Raw genomic sequence first — 21,695 nt, forward strand, 5'->3', positions numbered from 1 at the left:
GAAGGAGCTCATTGGTCACCTGTGATTTACAAATAAAATCACATTTCTCTCACCTCAGATTAACACAGCTTCAGTTTCGCTCAGTGATTCTGCAGAAATCCATGTTTTTTTCAGTTTTTTTCCTGTATTTTTTTGATATGTTGGACTTTGCACGTCCCTGATTGGCTGATCCACCTGTCAATCACACCTATTTGAAAATGATTCACCGAGGACCAGCCTCACATCTACATAAAGTACTAAAAAAGTGTGTTTTCTGGATCCCAGGCAAACATTTTCCACATTAATCCCATCAAATTGAGAAAACCCAGTAGAAAGATGAATTGGTGTGTAATTAATATTATTTACGGTCCGTGGCTAAAATAGCGCGCCGTTTGCAACACCCCATTAGCTTTTAAATGAGGAAATATTTCCGTGGCATATTTTTGTTGCTAAATGTAGTTGTTTTTCTGTTGAAACACAAAAACAATACAACACACAATACTCAAACACTGACAGGCTGAATCCAACCAAGGAGAAGAAAAATACCACAACGTTAGCATGCCAGCGCTAGCATATTGTGTAAAATGTTGTACATACATGAAAGGTATTTTATTTTTCCGCTGTGTCCTAGTTTCTTCCGGTTCTCTTAGGACAAACTATTACAAATTCATTGTCCAATACATAATTCAGCCGTAAACGTCCTGTTGTCCGGGTTTTTCAGATATTCTCCTTTCCGAGTCCAGACGATGCAGAAGTGCAGCCACCACCACCTGACCTACTTTATGGAACCTATAGGAATAACACAACGATTTCTATCCATCTCAATAATTTTACACGTTTTACGGCTTAGATCAGACGTATTCTGCAAAATCGACTTTTCAGAGCTTTAACCCCGTGTTATCCTTGATTCCCTGTCACCATTTACTCCCCCGAGGTTTTATTTGGAGCAATTCAGACGCCATTTTGCAGCTTAATCCCCGTTTTCACCTCCACCTGTGACACGCCCACACTGTGACACGCCCACACTGTGACACGCCCACACTGTGACACGCCCACACTGTGACACGCCCACACTGTGACACGCCCACTTCCTTCTCCAGTTTTATTTTCTTAATCATTGATACCAGGATTCGGCAGCGTCGCGTCGTCATTTTGGCACAATCTTTTTAGTGCGACGTGCTGCTGTCCATAGGGGGCGATATAGCGTCTAAACGTATCACCTACTTTCCATGCAACACCTTTGATTAAAAACGCTAAGCTAACACGTTCGCGCGCTGACATTAACCTGCCTCGTGCCTGTTTTGTATGTCCAACGCACTTATTTTTTTATTTAAATCAGTAGAATTCAGACGATGACTGCGGTTAATTATTTTTAATGACATGTAGTCCGTCCGTCTAACTAGTTTTTCAAGTTGCGGTGCAGGAAATAAACAATTAGATTCCTGCTAATGGCACAAGAGGCGGCTAATGTCAGCTTGTGTCCTTTACTCGGAGATAATGATATGTTAATCAATGTGCTCGTGTTGTGGTCCAATTATTTTGGGGCTGCAATCATCACAAAAGGCCTCTCCAAAAAACGCTGGAGGGACACTGAATATTTACTCTCCCGATCTGTAAATAACTCCAAGAAATGATTTAATATAGTCAATGAAACGGCGTCGGTGGTGTGTCGTGTGAACGTAATAGGAGCGATTAAAGGCAGATCATTCGGATTTACATCTCTGATTAGGCCAATCCTTCTGCCGAGATACGGAATATCAACAAGGATTAAAAGCAAGCGGCTAATATCTCTTAGCCATATTGCCCGGCTCAAGGAGTTGGCTGTACATCACTGGACAGGAGCCATGGACGGGCTGTACACATGCGCACGGCGGGTCTGGATGACTCTCTGCTTGTTTTCTATTCCGTGTCCCTCCCTCTGTATTCTCCTTTCTATTAATTTGTCCTCCCACTCTGTCTGTTCCTCTGGAAACTACGACACACGCATCAATCTGCAGCATTTCCACTGGGAAACGGGGACCGGTCCGACTTGTTTTTTTGGCTTTCTCTGCACATAATTACTTTCGTGTTCTGCTCTCCGTCTTCGCTGCGACAATCTGGGGTTATTTTAAACTTATACTAGCCCTGACTCAGCTGTATACCTCTTCATTCTCATTTAGCGATGGGCCACAGTGGATTTAACAGTGGGTTCAAAATGTCCTCCTTTCAAACAGCACGTCTAAAAAAAAACACATGTAATCATATTTTTGCGACAGGCCCCCCCACGGAGTCAAACACACACATTCACAAAAACAAGATAATTACACTTTGTGGCTTTCAAACCGCTTTAAACAATCCGAATGTCTTGTCCAATCTCGGTTTATCGCACACAAATCTCACAAATCTCCCAGTATAAATGCAGCGTGCAACTTTTACTTTCAAATTAAAGTGCTTTATATCCAACGCGCTGAATTATACGGCTTTCCGGGATGTCCAAGTGTTTGTTCTTCTCTCTCCATTGTAATGCAAACTGGACCAGTGCATACGGAATGAGCTGGAACAATGACGGAAGTACGTGCGAAAAGAAACGGGACAGCTGTCAGGAGGAGCCGGCCAGATTCCACTTAATATGGATTTAATGGAACTGTAGCTCGCAACAGGAGTCTGCCGAGGTAAATATATGCATTTCCTGAAACATGGCTGCAATGCATAATGATAAAGGCGTGTACATGTGCGAAAACCTAAAGCGGCGTTAGCCTCGACCTCCGCCAAGGCACTAGGACAGCACTTTGCAACCGTTAATTTGAAACCCGGTTATTTTTAATGTTTCTAGAGTGATAAAAATTAGCACTTTGGACTTTTAAACGGTGCACAGTCTTCAAAATGTCGCCTATAAACTGGAAACTGAAACCCCAGAACAATTACGCTGCAAATGTTTGGTTCTTTTTGAGAGGGAAGTTAGCAAAACGGACTATTCTGGTCATTCTTACCTACAAAGAAGCAGCTATAGTGGATAAATAAGCCTGTTTTCCACTGGCACGGTTCGCTTGGGGCCGGCTGGGAGCGGTTTGGTGTGGCGTTCTCCAGCCGAGCGGCATTTCCAAGCTCCGGGCCCGGCTCCAGATCCAGGGGCAGAGCTCTGCTACATGACACACTCAAGTCGCCCAAATATTACAAACGTGTTAATAAATAAAATTAAAATCGGATTTGAATTAAACTCGTGATCGTACGGCTGATTTCAGAGATTCACAAAAAGACGGAGTGTGTGAGACGTGGCTAAGGCTAAAGCTAGCATCAACACAAAACTACTTCTGGTTTATGGTCTGGTTCTGCATGTTTCACTTCTGAGCCTCTTCACTGCGTTTTAACTTCTCTTTAGGTCATGCACTGGGTCAGGCTCATGTTAGACCAGGGCTTGGTGACCTTTAACCCCCAAAGAGCCATTTGGACCTGGTTAGCACGGAGAAGAAAACACTGGAGACAAATACTTTTTTACACCTAAGATAACACTGTGTATATACATATACTTTATCCCTTTACACATTTCATAAACATGTCACTGTGCAGGTTTATACAATCATCAAGTGCCTCAGAGAAAATTATATTGTATTTTTGTAATGAACATTTTGAACATTTTGAATTGTTATAAAAATACAACGCAGAGTTGAAGGATTCTTTCAAGTGAATTAAAAAGCTGAGCTTAAATGATCCATGTAACAAACACAAAACGCCCTGAGCTCATCCTCGTGTCGCCTTTGGGCTTTTGGAGCGAGGAGGAGTTTAAATGCACAGCGTTTTGGCGACTAAATTTAAACTACAATAATAAAAAAAAAAAAACTAACACAAATAAAATACACTTTAAATAAATACTTTATTACTTTACTCTAATACTTTATGTTCCCAAAGACACGCAGAGCCACAGTATAAATACTCTTATTTACTCTTTATACACGAGAGCCGTCGATTCACAGGAAACAGCTGTAGCATTTAAGCTAGTTTTGTGACGCTGATGAAACACAGCGTTGGGTGAGACATTATTTTTTGTGTTTTCTATCTGCTTTTTGGCGTCTTGAGTGAGCGTTCTCTCTCGTCCAATCGTGTCGTTTCTTGTGTAGCCACGCCTTAAAGCGATCCGTACCAAACCAAACGCTCCAAAGTGAAACCGTTGAAACGAAGCTGCGGTTTAACGTTTTTCACAACTAGGTCCAACTTTGGGTCTGTTTGTCTTTATAAAATATGTCACGTTTAAGGATGGAACATGAAGAGTGCGGTTTATCGTGACGTAAAGAGTCGACAATAACGATTCATGGGAAAGTTTATATAATTATTTAAATTGCCAACATTATATCACCAAAATGTTCCGATCAAACCGACTTCTCCCTGATGTTTTCTCGTTGTTTTCACTTATAACAAACCACAATTTTATAACAACTGTTTAAACACGAAACCTGTAACAAGATTAAAATTATAATTATTATATCCAGAACATTTTTAAACTGTTGGTTTAGGGGCCCAGAACTGGACCCTCTTCCTATTCATTTGTAAAAGAGGGGGCCCCATGTGAAACTTCCTGCCCCGGGCCCCCAAATTTCAGTTGACGACCCTGTTCATACACAATATTCTCGTCTAGATCGAAGCTTTTTTTTCACTGATGACAAAGGACAAGACTATAACAGCTCTTCAAACATGGAACTTATAAGAGTAAAATGATAATTATTCACAAACAGAACATTTTAAACTGTCAGGAACTAAAATTTGACAAGCGAGAAGTCACTGCTATTGTGATTTTTTTATTTTTTTTTACATTATCTACAAAATAGCACATCCTTATGAGCCCCTACACTTTTTACAAACTTTCTCACGTTCTCTGAAGTTCTCAAAATGGTGTCTCCTCGTTAAAGACTCTGTATAATCCACACACAGCCCCACTACAGAGACAGACGCTTCAAGAGGAGAAGAAAACCGTCGTTTCCTTTGCAAACGACGAGTCCAACAGTAAAAACATAAACGAAAACGCCCCTTTATTTTATTTCCGTCCCCTCTTCCCGCTCCGTCTGTGCTTTCTCCTCCCATCATTCCTTTGGGTGTTTGCGCCGTGTCCCTTAGTAACGGGATAAGAGACTATCCGAGCTTGAGAGAGTTAAAAGGCTGTGCCAACCGTCCTGCCCGTACGAAACAAGCACATCAATTATTCAGCCTCATCGGGAAGCATTATCTAACAGCTGCATCAAAGTTTAAAAGCTGCGGGTGGCAACACAAGAACCGGGAAGAAAGTGCTCGGCGAGAGGACACGTCAGGCGGCGAGGACGGCGGCTACGGGCGTGTTTAAAACGTCTGAGTCCGCACCGCCGGATGACGTACGCGGACGGAGGGGCGTCTTTAGACCGACTGTCCTGAGCGTCTTACAAAAAGGAAAAGAGCGAGCACCTATAGGGACAGTTTAGCGTTGCAGAAAATCACTGAAACGTTACATCAGCCTCATGATGGAATGTGGATGAAACAAACGGGTGGCGTGCTACAGGAAATGGCTGATCTGTCATTATCAAGAGATCGGCGAGCGTTTGTGACGGCTGCTCGGACTGAAATGACGATAATTAATAATCGTTTTCACCTAAAATGAAATGATACTTGTAGAGTTTTACATGACGGTCCAGGAAATTATTTTATCCTGTGTTTTTTGGGGGTTTAATTCAGGTTTGTGCAGATTTATCGCCCTGTGGACAGATTGTAGAGGTAAGACTTGACCTAATTTTGAATTTCGATCTTTTTTTGACATGTTAAACAACTGCTGGACTCTGATCAGGCTGTTTTAGCTCGTACGTTTCTCAATGAGCAAATCTGTAGACAAATCATTCAAATAAACTCTACACAACGCACATATTTCCAGGTGCACGGTCACGATAAACATATTGCGGACGTGAATATAGACGATAAATGATAATATTGAACCCACTTTTAGTACTTTAAATGTACCGTATTGTTAAGTTTTGTTGAGCCGCAATAAATAAACAAGAATGCATCGCTTAAACGGCCAATATCACGGTATTTCCTGATCTGTTTTAATGTTTCAGCCTCAAAAAACAGACCTGGAGTTGTGTTTTGCTTCATTTGCGTGTTTGCGTAACACTTTAAACGCTCTGTTCCACCTCGTGATGTCATGAAGTGGTAGTTTTCAAGTTAACAGCGACGTTTTACCTTTAGCTCAGTCGAGATTGAGACAAATTCCAGGTGTGTAAATGATCCAAATCTAGAAATGAAGGTGTGTGGAGTTTAAAAACACAGCGGAGCACTTCCTGTATCACCACACGATGACATCACAAGGTTTTTGTTCAGTTTTGAGAGAAGAACTCAGCCTAAATCTGCAGGGTTTGTGCGTTAAACGTGTGAAAGAAACAAAAAAAAACAACACAGAAACGACATTAGAACAGATCAGAAAATGGCGTAATGCGAGCGCTTTAAGAGGATACGACATCGGTGGAACAAGTTCGCTTAAATATCCCTGAAAGGAGCTTAAAAAGACGAGAAAGAATTAGGTCCTGTCCCAGTCAAAGGAGCAGCACATCTCCGCCGCTCATAAGCGTCTGCAGCGGCGCAGAGGTGGAAGCGTTCGCTGTATTAACGCCTCGGCTCGTTCCCATTGACGGTGAAATCCCTCTAAGCCTGGATCAATTACACCCCGCTTGGATGTAATTAAAATGTCCTAACAAAGGTCTTAGGCAGGACCGGACGGGAACCCACAGCCGCTGGAAATAAGACGCCTTCAATCTACGCCGCCATCTCCGCCGATATCCTGGGCTCTGGGCTCTGCGGCTCGAGTGAGATCCCCTTGAACGCTCCGTGTACGATAAGTCTGCTGCTTCACGCGTTAATAAGGTCAAAGAAACCCCGAGATAAGATCTGAAATAATGTGGAAAGATTAGCGGCGTGAAAACACTTAAAAGCAGCATTTTATCACTTTAAAGGTGCTGTGTTACGCAAAATTGACTCTTGTGAGCGTTAAGTCGTGTTTTAACGCCGTTACTGCATCAAAAACAGACCTGGAGTTGTGTTTTTGTCTCATTCACATGTTTGAGTCACACTTTATTATTAGTCTGTCTACAGTCGATTGATTCTATTTTATTATGTTTTGCAGAAAGAAAATGCCAAACCCTTTAAGACGCCATTAATAAAATACAGTAAAATACAACAGGACAGTTACAAACACCAATTGACTCATTTACCGCTTCTTCCAGACGTTACAGAGACATGACGATAACTTATAAACATCAGAATTAAACGACCATCCAAACATTTCCTCTCGTTGTCGTCGTTACACCAGAACAAATCACGGCACTGGTTCAACATTTCGTCAAATTAAATGGACAAAACGACAAAAAATTGGCTTCACTTTTCTCTTGTCTCAACTCGCATAAACCACAAAGTCTTTCTTCTTCAGGGGCTTGAGAAAACCTCCCAGTTTCTAAGTTTCTACATCTCCAAAGCTCAAAACGCTCTGTTCCAACTTGTGATGTCATCAAGTGGTAGTTTAAGTGAACAGCTCCTTTTACCTTTAGTTCAGTCGAGATAAGAGACAACTCCAGAGCGGAAATGATCCAAATGATTCTAGAAATGAAGGTGTGTGGAGTTTAAAAACACAGTGGAGCACTTCCTGTATCACCACACGATGACATCACAAGGTGGAACTGAGTGTTTTGAGGAGACGTAGACGGACTAATAATGCACGTGTGAATGAAGCAAAACACAACTCCGGGTCTGTTTTTGACGCGGTAACAGCGTTAGAACACGACTTAACGCTCACAAAGAGTCAGTTTTGTGTAAAATTGCACCTTTAAAGTGAAGTGTTTTCGGTTTGAGAGAAGAACTCGGCGTAAATCTGCAGGTTTGTGTGTTAAAAATGTGTGAATGAAACAAAAAAGCCCAACTCCGGGTCTGTTTACGACGAGAAAACATTAAAACAGATCTTAGAATAGCATCATACGGCCCCTTTAAGTCCGTCCGACGCTCGTTAACCCTTTAAGAATCGTGCGGACATTATTTGACCTACATATAAAGCGGCGAAAACTAATTATTTGGCGTCTTAAGTGCGTCTGATGTTTGACTATACTCTGCAGAGAAAAGGCAGAATGTTTATGAGGCTCCAAATTAAAACTCAGCAGTGGAGTGATTAGCAATCACAACTCCACTCTTCAAATATCAAGATCTGATTTGCTTCGCTGATCAACAACAGGCTCGCTCTCCTCGCCGTGATGCTCGCCGTCTCTCTCCCTCGCCTCACACGGAAGCGTTTGAAATGGAGGAAACCGGCACAACTTTTTGCGTTTTTCTTATTTATTTTTTCTGTTACAATGCCATTTCACTTATGATGAATCGTCGGCGAGCGGCTCTTTTCCCGACGCCACTGATGAACCCGAATGTTTTCCCTCTGAAACTCTTTGGACTTTGAAATGCAAGTAGCCGACTTCAATGACGTTACTTATGGCGGCCTCCAAAATTAAACTTGAAAGGCGTTCCCCCCGGTTGCGGCGAGCGGAGAGACTGTTCCCAGACAAAGCGCAAAATGGCTGACTGCGCCGGGGAAGCGTGCCTCGCCGCGGTGGGTAATAGATTCTCTTTTGCCGCGCGACTCCCGCCGCTTCACGTCGGGCGACAACAGCTGCCAATCAAAGCCGAGGGAGCGTTCAAGGGCCCCGACGATATCTGCTCACCTTGAAAACACACCGGCTTCATCACGAGACGCGGAGTGACACCAGGCGAGCGGCGAATACCCATCAGACACGGCGGCGCTACAGGTGATCCCATTTCTCCAGAGCGTCGCCTATAAGCTCCTTAAAGCGAACGTATTACTCTATTTTCAGATCTGCGCTAGAAAACCGTTTCCTCGTCGCACACAGACCCGGAGTTGTGTTTTTTTTTGTTTCATTCTCACACGTTTAACGCACAAACTCTGCAGATTTAGGCTGAAAACGCTCCGTTCCACCTTGTGATGTCATCGTGTGGCGATACAGGAAGTGCTCCACTGTGTTTTTAAACTCCACACACCTTCAAAATAAAACATTATTCACTTGTATAAGATTGTAAATAACATTTCAATCATGACCGAAAGGCTGAAGTAAAAATGAACTCGATTTAATAATAACGCACAAGAATTCAAAGAAAAGCAGCATCAGTTCTACAACAAATGACTCGATATGTGACAAAAGAAAAACTACAAACCGCAGCAGTTCACACGAATCACTCCTGATGTTTTAAAGCTCTTTTTAAATGCTTTTATTGTGTAGGAGCTTTTTAATTTATCAGGTTGTTCCACACACTGACCTCTGACACAAACACAACGTTTTTTACCGCTTCTAGTCTTGATTTTTTTAATAAACCTGTTCGTCTAAGATGACATTGACTCTCTCTGTTCGAATAACATAGTCCCACGTCTAAAAAATCTTTAAAAAACTACCACTTCATGACATCACAAGGTGGAACAGAGCATTTTGAGCTTTGGAGATGGAGACAAACTAAAAATGCAAGTGTTCTCAAACGTGTAAATGAAATAAAACTCAAGTCCAGGTCTGTTTTTGAGGAGGAAACGTCATTAGAACATGATTTAACACTCACAAGACTCAATTTTGTGTAATATAGAACCTTTAAAGTGATAAAATGCTTCTGTCTTTAAGTATTTTCACGCGATTTCAGCTCTAATTCTAAGTATCATCTTTATTTTTTACATTATTCTCTGTTTTTGTCTGTAAAACCCCTCACCACACACTTTATACACTTTTCTCACACAGGCGTTAACATTTTCTCACATTTCTCTCTCGTTTAAACTCTCTCAAAGTTCAAACCTTCGTAGGCGTCTTTGTCGGTGCAGAATGTTTCATCGACATTGTGGGTTTTGTCGGGGAGAAAACAAATTGCAAACGTACAGCACTTCAGAGTCACACTGAGATCCAACGTTTATGTAAATTTGTCTGAACACATTCTGTACTGGACAGGAGACACGGCACGGAGGAGACTGATGGACAATGGTCTACAGTCCAACAGCCAATCAGGACGCACGACACAATGGTCTACAGTCCAACAGCCAATCAGGACGCACGACACAATGGTCTACAGTCCAACAGCCAATCAGGACGCACGACACAATGGTCTACAGTCCAACAGCCAATCAGGACGCACGACACAATGGTCTACAGTCCAACAGCCAATCAGGACGCACGACACGATGGTCTACAGTCCAACAGCCAATCAGGACGCACGACACGATGGTCTACAGTCCAACAGCCAATCAGGACGCACGACACGATGGTCTACAGTCCAACAGCCAATCAGGACGCACAACATGATGGTCTATGGTCCGTTTTGATGCGTAACACCATTAGAACACGACTTAACGCTCACCAGAGTCAGTTCTGCGTTACGTGGCATCTTTAAACCTCCACATATACAAACGTTTAGCTGAAATTGTCCATAAAACATCTCCATCTTTACGTAGAGACGACAAACGGCGGCGATACTGTAGGAGGCGACATTTAAACGCGGTAAAATGGACAGAAACAGCACGAGGGGATGTGGAGTTATCATGAGATCGTTTTTAAAAAGAGACTGGAGATGGTGAAATGGAAGGTAAATGTGTGTGATTTGTCGGTTTAATAGCGTGAACACTTTTTCATGGCCTAAATAGACGTTTGGACACCGGGGGACGCACTTTAAACAAGAATTCTACCATCAGCCTCTTTAAGAATCTGGAAAATGTGACGGATTACGGTTCATCACATCCAGAGAAACACGTTAATCATTTCTATTAACATTTACCGCAGTTGAAGGACGTCGTTTCATAAAGATCTCATCACAGCTCAGGTTTTATGCAGAAATTCTCAACTTTTTCAACCTGGAGACACTTGTACGAGTTAACGCTATTTGAAAAACGCATTTAGCGACGCTTCACGGGGCGCCACAGGGCAGTGCGTCTGGAGATGGTCGGATTTTAGACTAAATTACAACAGCGTCTTTTATTGAATAACAGAGAAAGAAGTGAAAGTGACTCGTGAACTCGAAGTTTTCATTATTTTGATTAAATAACTCGGCTGTTGGTCAGACGACTGAGCAGCTCAGGTCTGAGTTTATACAGGAAAGTTTAAGAAGAGAATCAAGAGAGTATCGAGAATCAGACGTGAACCGATACTGAAACTAAACAACTACAGACTCATTTTAGCAGGAACCGATACTAAAACCACGGACCATTATGGAACCAAACTGGGACCAAACCAGAACCAATCCAAGTCTACATCAGAACTAAACCAGGAGTAAACCAGGAGTAAACCAGGAGTAAACCAGGACTAAACCAGGACTGAACCAGGACTAAACCAGGACTAAACCAGGACTAAACCAGGACTAAACCAGGACTGAACCAGGACTGAACCAGGACTGAACCAGAACTAAACCAGAACTAAACCAGAACTAAACCAGGACTAAACCAGGACTAAACCAGGACTGAACCAGGACTGAACTTGGACTAAACCAAAACTAAACCAGGACTAAACCAGGTCCAAACCAGGACTAGAACAGGTCCAAACTAAGTCTAAATCAGAACTAAATCTTTTACCTTCTCTCCCTCTGCTCTGTCCCTTCTTTCCTCCCTGCTCTTCTTTGTGTCTTTCCCCTCCTTTCTTTTCTCCCTACATTCCTTTACCCTCTTTCTTTCCTCCTCCTCTCCTCCTCTTCCTCCTCAGTCTTTTACCTCCTTCCTCTCCTATTATTTCCTCCCTTTTGTCTCTCTCCATCCTCCCTCCCTTCCCTCTCTTTCTCATTTCCTCCCCTCTCCCTCTCTCTATTCCTCCTCTTCGTCTCTTCTTCTGAGACCAAGTATAAGACACAGACGAGTCCAGAAACTTTTAAATTTTAACATCCTGACGACACTAAACTGAAGTAAAACAGTTTTCTTAAAGTAAAATAAAGGTACATTATCTAAGTGCACATTTTGAACAGCGAGGCTTCTCTAATTCGTCCAATCTAATAAAAACGTCACACCACATCAGACGGATTTACATTTTTATCTGGTTCATGAGGTTTTAAACATGAGGAACAGGATTTTTCCTTCTCCAAAGTGCTCCAGGACGACTTTTTGACACAATTACACGACATATTTAGGAATCTGAGACCAGCAAATGCTTTTACGAGGTCGAGATGGACGACCTGCGAGACTCAACCAACGCCAACACGATCTTTACCCATAATGCACCTCTGTCCCACCTGCAGCTCACGCCTCAAACACGTTAAAGTCTGTGGTATCCCCTTGAGACGAGTCGAGTTCCATAAACAAGTTTTTTTTCTTTTATTTTGAGATTCAAACTCCACTGAAACCCCATCTCCACGTTCATTCACAGAGTTAAATTAGCGGCTCGTTTGGAAGGTTTGAGCCCATTCACAATCACGCGCTATTCAGTCGTACACCAAAGACGCTGGGAATGGTAAAATAAACCCTCTGGTGAAGTGGCGAAATATGTACACCAAATAAACGACTGCAGTGGAGCTCGACAGTGACGTTAACATGGATTTTTCTCATGGACTTTTCGAAAAATGTGTATATTAAGAGTTTAAAGGCAGCGCTGAGGCTAACCTGCTATGTGCTAACTAGCTATGTGCTAACCAGCTACATGCTAACAAATATCCATCACGTGGTTGTTTTAAGTCCAAAAAGTTGAAAACGTGTCCTCAGAAGTCCAAAAAAGTCCAAAAAGCTGGTCTTGGAACGCCTTGGGGTTTGACCTAAAGAGCTGGAGGAAGTGTCTAGGGTGAGGGAAGTCTAGGAGTCCCTGCTTAGACTGCCAGTCCCAGATAAGCAGCAGAACATGGATGAATGGAAAGTTTCAGAAGCAGATTTTAAATAAAACTACACGTCTTGTGCTCAAAATGGCTGACTATCCCTGAGAAAACTTTCAAACTTTAAATTTTTTTCCCGAAAGTCTATGAGGAAAACGAATGGGAATTTTTGTTCTGGAACATCGGGGTGGGCGATCACTGTTGAGCTCCGTACCAAATCAATGTTTTCTTTTTCTGCGTGACCTAAAAAACCATTTACATTCGGACGTTTTTCATTCGTTTTCCATTGCTGCTCGGAACTTCGCTCATCGTAGGCGTCTGCGAAACAAAACCTACCGAAAAATCGATTAACCGATCAACTCTGACATCTTTTCCCTCTTCCTTTGACCTACGCGATGACGGGACCGAACAAACTCACTTTCCCCCAGGAGTCAGAGCCGTCGCGCCCTCGTATGCTAATCCCAGAAGCCGCGAGGTCGTCCGCAGACAGTTTACAGGTCAACGATAATCTCCTGATGTATGGAGCCTCTCGACCCGCGACGCATCCATCATCGGACCTCGGCTGGGAGGGACCGTACGCGCCAAAGGGTTAAAGAATCCGGGGACCATCCGTCACTCAAAACAGCGCCCTAGATTTACGCCAAAACGAGGAGCTGGGGAGGGGGGGGGGGGGGCGGTTTGGCTGCAGCCCGGGCCGCACTTGGCGTCGAAATCGCATAGAACCAGCGTGACTGTTGGACCTAAACCGGGCGCCTCCGTCGATCATTAAACATCCATTTTAAAGCAGTGGGGGAAAGTTAACTGTCATTTTAAACGCAGGAGGTGGTGCTGCGGGGAGCGGATTCTCTTCCCCTCCGTCGCATGTAGTCGTTTTGCTGTTGAAAGGAGCAAAAAAAAAAAGTACAACCATCCATCTCGTTAACTGGCCTGGACGAGTCATCATTCGTTCCAGTCATCTGCCTCTTTATTTTTGAGGCTTGCCGCGGAAATGGCGTAGTATTCGGCGTTAAATGGCAAACTCTCCCTCAAGCACTTTACTCAAATAAACAGAAAACCCTTTTGGAAGCTCGTGTGTGAGTGTGGAAGTGTGTGTCAGTGTGTGTCAGTGTGTGTGTGTCAGTCCTTTCCCTGGTTAACAATTCAAATTTACACAACACCAGTGAGTTTCGATGTCATTTTTCAAACTGGAGAAAGAGGTTTTTTTTGTTGGATTTGAACAGTGACACCTCTCAATGTCAGGTTTAGTGTCGAGCCATTAGAAAGACAGACAGTCCTAAGACTCTGGAACAAGACGCTTGTTAGAAATCCATCTCCGAAAGAGCAGAGAGGAGCGGGACGAGCGCTGTAGTCCTCCCAGGAAAGTCCCCGTATTGAGACGTCTCTTGAAACAACTTTTTAAAGGTCACGGTTTTTAAAGTCGTGTTGGAGTTTTCAGACGTGGGACAAGACGGGATTTTAAATGACGCCGCAGATTGATATGTCAGCGACAGACGGGAGTGTCGGCTCTTTTATGGGATTCGAATCTTTTGGATCTGTTCATTTTTCAAAGAGCCGCTCAAAAGTCTGGCTCTTTGTGGGTTTAAAATGGTTCAACGGACAGTGGCAGAGTGGTTAACCCTTTGGAATTGTGCAGAATCTAAATAAAACGTCGCACTACAATAATAATCATTTAAAACTAACTTATTATGACGACAAATGTTTTTTGGGGGTTTTTTTGGACTCGTCTCTCCTGATTCTCGTGTCGGTTCAGGGTTAATCAGGATAAAAATACAGAGAAATTAGAAAGAAAAACATTCAGCTCCAACTGTTCAACGTTAAAGAGCCGTTTAAAAGAGCCGTTTAAAAGAGCCGAACGTCACATCACTAACGTCGACAGTCCTTTGTGTAATGTATTTAAATCATGCAGCGTGAAATAAAAACTTAGATAAATCAAGTTGTCGTTCAGTTTATGAAGTTGAAACTGTTTTTTGGGGGTCAGTATTTATTGTGTGACTTTTTCTTTGCACAACTGGGACATTTTTGGTCATTTTTTTGTCTAAATGATCAGATTTAACTCATAAAAAGTTGAATTAATAACTTGTCTGACTCATTACAGACTCAAACTAACGACTAATGTGTCTCATTCTGCTGTTTATTTACTGCAGCTCAAGATTTTTAACAATATTGTAGATTTAGATCAGTTTTTATGGTTTAAATCTTGGGTTTTTGCGTCAGTGCTGTAAATTAGTTTTGATTTTATCGTTTATCGTCGAGTTTTACTTCTTCAAAATGGGAACAGAACAAGAAAACACCAAGATATCAGTGTAATATTAAACGCAAAATACAGAACTGCACATTAGAGATTATTATAAAGTCTCCAGAACACAACGATATTTTGTTTTTTGGTCGATCTGCGGCTTTAAAACACAAAGCTTCATTTTAACACTTTAATACAACGAGATAAATGTGTAACTGTGGTAAAAAAAACGACTTTTGGGGAGTTTGAAGTAAATTTAAAATATATAATTTGAGGAAAATAATCAAAATCGGCCCCACATCGGTCCAAAAGTATCGGTTGCTCTGGATTATAAACAATCAGCATCAGCCATGGAATTATTATATTATTTAGGTGAAATTATTTGACTAACTCCATCTGATTAAATACACAAAAAAAACACAGGGAGGCATAAATATTAAAGTTTGAATAATAGACTCACACATTTAAACGTCATTTTCAAGTTATATGTGACAAATATGACCATATCAGGGACGTCTTTTCCAAATATTTGATTAAAAATGTAAATTCTGATCAAACTGTTTGATTTACTCAAACTGAACTGGATTAATTATTCATTTCCGGTGATTAAAAGACTCTGAGCACAACAGCGCCCCCAACCTCCCCGTCAGTGTCATGTCTGTCCAGTTTCAGCTCCATTTAAAAACACTCAGGTAGTTTATTTTAATTTGAATTTGGTTATTTTATATTTAATAAACATGAGCGTAAGATTTGAGACACAGTGAGCGGAGACACAATCAACAGACAATTTGAAATATGAATTTTCAAACATTTACTAGAATCCTGCAAAAAGGTTGAAGTGTTTCATCCCACAAAACCTCGACAAGCGTCTCATCTCCCCCCTAAGTGTCCCAGCTCCTCCCTAAGTGTCCCAGCTCCCCCCTAAGTGTCCCAGCTCATCTTTAAGCATCTCAGCTCCTCCTTGAGTGTCCCAGCTCCTGCCCGAGTGTCCCAGCTCCCCCCTAAGTGTCCCAGCTCCTCCTTGAGTGTCTCAGCTCCCCCTTAAGTGTCCCAGCTCCTCCCCAAGTGTCCCAGCTCATCTTTAAGCATCTCAGCTCCTCCCTAAGTGTCCCAGCTCCTGCCCGAGTGTCCCAGCTCCTCCCTAATCGTTCCACCTCCTTCCTAAGCCTCCCAGCTCCTCCCTAAGTGTCCCAGCTCCTACATAAATGTCCACCTCCTCCCTGAGAGTCCCCAGCTGCTCCATCCCACCTCTGCCCTAAGTGTCCCATCTCCTCCGAGTGTCCCAGCTCCTCCCTGAGTGTCCCAGCTCCCCCCTGAGTGTCCCAGCTCCCCCCTGAGTGTCCCAGCTCCTCCCTGAGTGTCCCAGCTCCCCCCTGAGTGTCCCAGCTCCCCCCTGAGTGTCCCAGCTCCCCCCTGAGTGTCCCAGCTCCCCCCTGAGTGTCCCAGCTCGTCTCTAATCGTCCCATCTCGTCTCTGCATCGACTGCAACACTAAATATACCAGGCAATTTTTAATCATTTGAGCAACAATTCACAAGAGGCCGCAGCATGAGTCCTAGTCCATATTTTCCTGTCTCGATGTAGTTACAAAGACACTCTCAGTATCCACACACACACACACACACACACACACACACACACACACACACCCACACACACACAGTCCGATAATCTGTGGTCCATTGTCCAGACTCATCGCGGGGGACTGCCTAAGTGAACGAGGAAAGATTTAAAGTCCGTTTAAAATGACTGGCACTAGAGGCTGTATAATGCTGGGAACACGGCAGCGTTAGCCCGACTTCTGTGTCAGATGTTCCATTCCTCCTCTCCCTCGGTTCAAAATCTCTCATCTGAGCCATCTCTCTTTTACTCTGTCCATTTGTTTGTCCAACTTCTCGCAGCGAGCCCGTCAGAAGAACTGAAGCAGACAGCTGTCACCCCCGCCCGCCGTGAGCGAACATGGCAGGTGAACTTCTTGGAGTTTTTCCCCTGCTCTTCCTTCTCTCTCTATCCTCAAAAACACAAACCCGCGTCGGTTTTGTGATGTCGTCTTATCTGTCCAAAGGCGTCCGCGGGCTCCCCTCTTCATACCAGACGCAGCAGGTTAGCGAGAACCATTACCCGCGAGTGGTTTCACGAGGGAAGACCACCGACCCCACTGCGCTCCCGATGGCATTTACCGACTCAAACGGCGCTTTCATTCACGTTCTGAGGGAAGACACATTTTGTTCCGTTCTTGTTCGTGAATGTTCTCCCCCGTCAAAGCTTCAGACAGATTGTGAGACTGAAAGGGAGAAGTGAGCTCAAAATTATCAAGGACGTGAAGTACGTTTTGTCTGGTGACGGCTGCAGACAAAAAGATACCTGAGAAATACGGTGACAGTCGGTTCTACCAGTTTGACCTATTTACACAGTGTCGTTTGAAGCTCGCAGCTCTACCCCCAACGCCAGCGTCGCACACGGCAGATATGCTAATGAACAGGCTCGTTTACGCTCTTCTTCAGGTGGAGAGTTTAGCGTCGTCGTATATAAACGTACACAGTGGTCTGTCGTTTATCGCGGGGGTCACGTTCTAAAAACAACCGACAAAAAAAGCAAAATCCGCAAAGTATCAGCTTTATTTTTTTTACATTATTCTCTGTTTTTGTCTGTAAAACCCCTCACCACACACTTTATACACTTTTCTCACACAGGCGTTAACATTTTCTCACATTTCTCTCTCGTTTAAACTCTCTCAAAGTTCAAACCTTCGTAGGCGTCTTTGTCGGTGCAGAACGTTTCATCGACATTGTGGGTTTTGTCGGGGAGAAAACAAATTGCAAACGTACAGCACTTCAGAGTCACACTGAGATCCAACGTTTATGTAAATTTGTCTGAACACATTCTGTACTGGACAGGAGACACGGCACGGAGGAGACTGATGGACAATGGTCTACAGTCCAACAGCCAATCAGGACGCACGACACAATGGTCTACAGTCCAACAGCCAATCAGGACGCACGACACAATGGTCTACAGTCCAACAGCCAATCAGGACGCACCACACAATGGTCTACAGTCCAACAGCCAATCAGGACGCACGACACGATGGTCTACAGTCCAACAGCCAATCAGGACGCACGACACGATGGTCTACAGTCCAACAGCCAATCAGGACGCACGACACAATGCATGCTCATACGCTGCAAGAAAGAAGATGAAAAATTGCACCCAAAAAAAAAATCTGCGAAATCGCGAAAGGTGAACCGCGATGTAGCGAGGGACAAATGTGCACCTTTCCTTTATTAAATCACGAGCATTTTTATTCCCAAAACGTGTCTCCATGAAGATTTCCAGCCAAACATCTCCAGAGTTTCAGCTGCTCTGCCTAAAAATGTCCAAAACGCCTTTAGTCCAACGATAACTTTCTGATTCCATTTAATTTTTATGAACTGTGACAATCAAAATCAATTTCAAGCTATTTTTTAAAAAGATATTTCTGCAAAACAAAATCTCACAGTTCACAATTACTTCCACTTCGGTCCCCGTGTGGCCCCTGTTTACCGGCGCGGTTCTGCATCGATTGGACTCGGTCACCGGTGTCGTTCAGCGCAAACCCAAGTTCTGTATGACAAGACAAAGGAGGAAACGCCAGGCGGAAATCTATCAAAATAAACAGCGCTGTGCAGCCTTCTTTTCACTGACAAACAACAGCTGCACAGAATGGCAAATAAATATTATCTCTGCCACAGAAAAACAATCCGGCAACGCGAGGTACTCCAGAGACGGAATTCTGAGCTCCTTCTTGAATGTTGAATTAAAACTGACGAAAACAAATCCGGCCGCTCGCCCATTGTGGACGTTCAAAATGAGTAAACACTTTTCTTGTTTATGACTATTACTTTCACTGTTGCTTTTCTGTCTCGGTCCAGGTTTGGAATGAAATACACGGAAAAGGGGGATGTTTTAACCAGCTAAATCTGTTTAACACGACCACGACTCGGAGGAGCGTTCCAAATTTTCAGCTAAATACACACGGCTTTTGGTGTGGAGATTACAGCCAGTGCGTTTTTGTGTTTTTTTTCTCCCTCTTTCTCTCAACAATCCACGCTCGGACTCTGCTTTCCAACAAAAACACTTGCAAATCGTTTCTTGCAGTGTCCAGCAATCCTGTCAGCAATAGCCCCTTTTCCACCAGACCCGGCGCACACAAGCACGCTCTATCAGGACAAAACTGCTCGGAGGGAAGGGGGTGCGAGCTCAAGTTCTCCCCCATTGAAACGCACACACTTTGATATGGAAATTGGCAGTTACAAAAAGCCGACAGAATTCACACTAGCTCGCATTGAAACCATTTGCGCAATCCGAGATGAGATAGCACTTCCTCCCAGGACGACGCACACCGACAAATGGACTTGTTGTGGACCCAGGGGTGGGGGGGGGGGGCATGGCGTGGGGCGGGGGGGGTGTTTGAGTGTCCAAGGGGGGGGGCAGCTAACAGTTGGTCCATTTTCTCTTTTTGAATGAAAACAAAGCCATCGAGGAATGCAGTTTTGTTCAATACCTTCTGAGCGATAAACCGGAGTCACTACCAGCGTTTGGACGATTATGACCTCACCGACGTGGGGCGATGTGACCCGTTCACGCCGAGCGACGCCACGACCAAGAGGCGTTAACCAAAACCAAGCAGCTTTTTTTTTTTTTTTTTTTTGTCTGTGTGAGTTTAGTTAAAAAAGGCGAGACTGTTAAAGTTATTCACACTGGTCCAAATATGAAAAATGCTTGGATCTCGCCTGGCGGGGCTCCTACGGCTCGCCTGTAATGTATTCTTTTGAAGATTTGAAAACTAAAAAAACGGCGGCATATACGTTCCCGGCGTGAAAACGGTTATATAAGTACAGCTCTAGTTCCTAAGTTGTGTCTTATATAAGGCTGCAGCACTCCATAGATTTGGCTCGGGGAGTGTAAGGGGAAGTAAAGGTGTCGTTCAGCGCTTTACATGGCCCATGGGTGCTCCTGGGTGCTCCTGGGTGCTCCTGGGTGCTCCTGGGTGCTGCTGGGTGCTCCTGGGTGCTGCAGGTCTGGAGCGTGTGCAGAGGTCCATAGGTGTGTGTTGTGTGTGTGTGTGTTGTGGAGGGAGAGAGGCTGTGTGTCCCATCATCACACATGACTGACTCCAGTCCCTGAATTAAACATGTCTCAGTGAAATGATCTTATTTTATAGCAACAAAACAGAAACGGTGCAGAATTCAAAGTGTTTAGATTTAACACATTCATACTGTCCCCGTTTGTCCCTTTACAAACACAACACCTTCATTTAACTGTGGCTTTAACTGTGGCTTTGTGCAGTGACCATCAAACTGAAAACTGTCAAATTAAACTGTTTTGTGTTTTAAACTTTAAATGTGGCTCTGTCCTTAATTAAAATCAGCTCAGTGGAGAAATGTCCCTCAGGCCGTGACCAGACAGACAACTTCAGAATGATCATGTGTGAAGCTCTGGGAGCCACAGAGCCGACTCCATCCGCCAGTATCGGCTCAGTATCGACCTCATGACAACAGTTTAAACCTGCCCAGGAGCCCGAGGAGCCCGAGGACCCGGGGCCTGGCTCTGTCCTGGGAGTAAAGACACGCTATTGATTCAGAAAAGAGAAACACGGGGCTTTACAGAAGAGTCACTTACTCTGTGTGGAGCCGCTGAGACAAATCCACGCGTGAAGAGACTGAGCCTCAAAGACCCAGAGCCTCAGAGAGCCGGAGCCTCAAAGACCCAGAGCCTCAGAGCCTCAGAGAGCCGGAGCCTCAAAGACCCAGAGCCTCAGAGAGCCGGAGCCTCAGAGAGCCGGAGCCTCCTCTTCCAGGAGAGGCCCCACAAACTCGAGGCAGCGGCGGGTCGCACAAAGACACGGGAGACACTCTGGTCCTCACGGCGCAGACACGAGGCTTTTATCTCGGCAGGTACGAGCGCGTGTTCTTGTCCAAAGCGCGTCCTCGTCCAGCTCTGGACAGCTCCATGTCCACGAGGCTCATCCAAAAGTCCCCGAATCGTTACTTCCAACGTTTCTCTCGCGTCTGCACGAAAAGGAGCAGCGAAATGAGACGAGATGCGCCGCGCTCCCGTCTCCAAAACCAAACTCCAGAGACTGAAGTGCGCGCGTAAGTCCACGGCGGCTCCGCGCACAGTCCAGCCCCGGAGCAGAAACGACGAGTTCAGGCTGAAATTCAGACTCAACCAGCGGCTCCTTCAGCGCCTCATCCACGCGCCGCGCACAGCCACAGCTCGAGCCGGACTAAGCGCAAACCAGGCACAAACCAGGCGCAGACCAGGCGCATCGGTCCCAGCTCTGCAGCAGCTGGAGGAGGCGCCAACACCAGGAGCGGAGTCTGCGCACTGGAGCGGAGTCTGCGCACAAAGGACTGGACTCAGAGAGAACTGGACTGGAGTCTGTGAGAAGTGAAAAGATGAAGAGCATGAGAAATGTCAAAAAGAGAAAGAAGAAGAGAATGTGGTTTATTCTGCACATTTTACTTTATGAAATGGAATGAGGAGGGTCGAATGTCGAGAGTAGAATGTGTCAAAGAGAATATGCAGAGTAGAATGTGCAGAGTAAAATGTGCAGAGTCAAATGTGCAGAGTAGAATGTGCAGTAGTAGAGTAGTTTGTGCAGACGCGTAACAACACATCAAACCAAAAGGGCTCGATGTCTGTGGATG

General features: G+C 44.3%; 1 protein-coding gene across 4 annotated transcripts in view; it reads right to left on the reverse strand.

Annotated features, from left to right (window-relative positions):
• Positions 1 to 21,272, reverse strand: part of LOC117385051 (adhesion G protein-coupled receptor L2-like) — a 222,171-nt gene extending 200,899 nt beyond the window's left edge. For 3 of the 4 annotated variants that reach the window (XM_055228534.1, XM_055228535.1, XM_055228536.1), the window contains exon 1: positions 20,665 to 21,242. The gene's annotated coding sequence lies outside the window, so the exon portion shown is untranslated. Of the gene's footprint in view, positions 1 to 20,664 lie in introns of all 4 variants that reach the window. The other variant, XM_033982292.2, reaches the window with a different exon arrangement.
• Positions 21,273 to 21,695: the final 423 nt, after the last annotated feature.

This window comes from Periophthalmus magnuspinnatus, chromosome 17 (genome assembly GCF_009829125.3).
Source record: "Periophthalmus magnuspinnatus isolate fPerMag1 chromosome 17, fPerMag1.2.pri, whole genome shotgun sequence".
Classification (NCBI taxonomy): Eukaryota; Metazoa; Chordata; class Actinopteri; order Gobiiformes; family Gobiidae; genus Periophthalmus; species Periophthalmus magnuspinnatus.